Source organism: Parasteatoda tepidariorum, chromosome 9, assembly GCF_043381705.1.
Source record: "Parasteatoda tepidariorum isolate YZ-2023 chromosome 9, CAS_Ptep_4.0, whole genome shotgun sequence".
Classification (NCBI taxonomy): Eukaryota; Metazoa; Arthropoda; class Arachnida; order Araneae; family Theridiidae; genus Parasteatoda; species Parasteatoda tepidariorum.
Window position 1 is genome coordinate 15,114,228 of NC_092212.1, and position 2,765 is coordinate 15,116,992.

Genomic DNA, 2,765 nt, shown 5'->3' on the forward strand with positions numbered 1-2,765 from the left:
AGCTCCAAGTTTAAATAATTTAGTTTTTCTCTTATGTCCGTTATGAAAGACAAATCTGCTAACCTAAGAGGATCTCTTAGTTCTATTTTTGGTTGCAAGATAATTTCGTATTTCTCCAATTATATGTAGAAATCTATTCAAGTACTTTACCTTTACTGAGCCAGCGTACTTCAGTATGCACTTGCATAGCATTTATTGGTAAAATGGAAAACTGAAATATTTTATCGTTGAGCAGCGGACGCACCTAGATCGATCGACGGGCGCCATGGTGCCCGCGGGCATAGGGTTGGGGACCCTAAAGGTTATTCTGCCGTTAGAAACGGAAAGTAACCGGATTTTGAAAGACGCACTTAAGATTCTATAATTTTTTATATAAAAGCAAGAACTGTTATTTTATTAAAAGAAGCTAAGAGGAAGTAGCTAAAGTGACCCTGGCATTTTTTCGAGTTTTTATATTCCGAATCGACCAGAGAACTTTTTGCAAATACATAAAAACCAAACATGCTTTGTAATTTTTCTTTGTGAAAATATTTTCTTAAAATCAGCTTTCATTCGCATGCGAAAAAATCACATTGAGGGAGAAATGTCTTTATTGCATATGTTTATAATTATTTGCGTAAGACAGCGCTATAAATGGATACTAGAAAAGTAAAATTAATCTTCTTTTTTTTTCGGAAAAATTAATACCCAAGATTTTTTTTAGGTCATTACTTAAAAACTTACCTCGATATGCATCTTTTTTTGAGAATTGGCAAACAAATTTTTTTTTTCAGCAGAAACAAGGGAGGCCTTGAATTGTAACATAAATTTTTTCACTAAATGAAATGAAATCGAAATTAAGTTGTTAAGTTTTACTTTATTTTAAAACTTGCGCTGATCTGCAAATCCATAGCCCTGTAGTTTTGACCTCTACTCACAAATTCAGGGAACTCCTTGCTCAAGCTATGTGACTAATTAGCCATCGTAAAAAAACTCGATGGAACTAACAAGTTCATTATAATCCATTGGTTATAAATTATTTTAATAGTATAGCTTAATCAATTGAGAATAGTAGATTTTTATGAGCTATGAAATTTTGTTCAGTTCCCGTGATTTTTAACACTGATCGTCAATCATTATTACTGTATGCATACCTGCCAACTCTTCCGGATTTTCCGGAAGATTTTATTTTCATATTTAAAGTGGGAGCAATACTCAGGTTATTCCAATAACTTTTTGAATTATAATGAAAATTATAAATGAGTTTGACCACCACTACATATAAATTATTACAATAAATATATCAAAGCATAATAATCCTTGCGCAAGCGAATTTCGCAACTTCTCATATTATAAAGATCATGTTTATAGAGCTTTATAGCTTTAGAGCTTATAGAGCTTTAGGATTTACATGCTATAGTTCTGATTATGCCTTCATCTGGAAAATCAAATTCGAATTCTGATTGATATACTGATGATATTGACGTTGGAGACATCTGAAACTGAATAGTCGAGCGTGGATACCTGGCACTGGTAATACCTTGATCACCAAGGAGGCTCCCGATTGTTCAAGATCGTTCATCAGCTCGGTGTGGATAGCATTCCCCTCGGAACGAGAAGGACGTGACGCAAGACGACTCTCAGTCCTCTATCAAGGTCGGAGTGTGGTCCCCGTAGGAGATTACTGAAGCGCGTGGATAACTTTTCTTGGCTGAACTATGAATGAACTAAATTCTGATATTGTGAAAAATCCTGTGCTTAAAAGGGATAACTCTCCAGATCATTCATGTATAAACAAACCCAGATTTGTTTGGGAAGNCTAACATTAAGCTTACTAACCCAAATAATTTTAATATCAATGGCCTTTGATTCAGTTTGCAATCATATAATTTACGGAGGTGGCCTTTTTGGCCAGGTACTCCGGTGCACCAATTATTAGTTTCCGCAGTTGCGCAAGCGAATTTCGCCGGAATCAAAATATAAATATATTTTTAAGTCAGATTGTTTTTCATTTATTGTTTTACAACCACTCTGAAAATCCATTCTCCGAAAGAGTGAAAGTTGGCAGGTATGCTGTATGCCATTTTAATTCCAAATAAAACTTTGAGTAGAATGTGGGCGTTACTTCTAATCGTGTGCTCAATTGACTGAACAAAAGTAAAAAACATTACTGAAAATAATAAATTTTACCAGACAGCACAGCTTTTCATTTATTTCTTCCTCCTTTGTTCTGCACAATTTTATTTCTTTACTAGAATTCAGATTCGTCTTTTGACGCAATTTCAAGTTACTCAATTTAAAAAATTTTCAAATTATTTTGGAATATTTTGACATTTGTCCCTGAATTTGAAACTTGTCTTGTTGCTCTGCACCAATCAATTCTCGCCTATTCATCTGATAGAAGAAAATATCCTACTAAGGGTTCAAACACAGTTTCCCGACTGATTAAAGTCGACTTTTAGATGTCTCCTTCTTCCAAAACAAAAATGAGGTGCAATTTTGATTTTAAAAAATAAATAAATAAATAAAAACTGCAAAAAATATTATTCAAGGTTCTATACATTAAATATTTCCAATGAAATATTAATTTCACATCATAGCAAAGGGTAACATGATAGTCAATGGCAAAAAATTTCAGATATTAATGACGATTCATTAAAGTTTACTTAATGAATTCTATGAAAGTAATCATACTCAATCAGGGTTATTCAAATGCTTCACTTCAGTAGGAAGATGGGAAATATGACTAACAGGTACTTTTCTATTTCATAGACGCAAGCGATAAA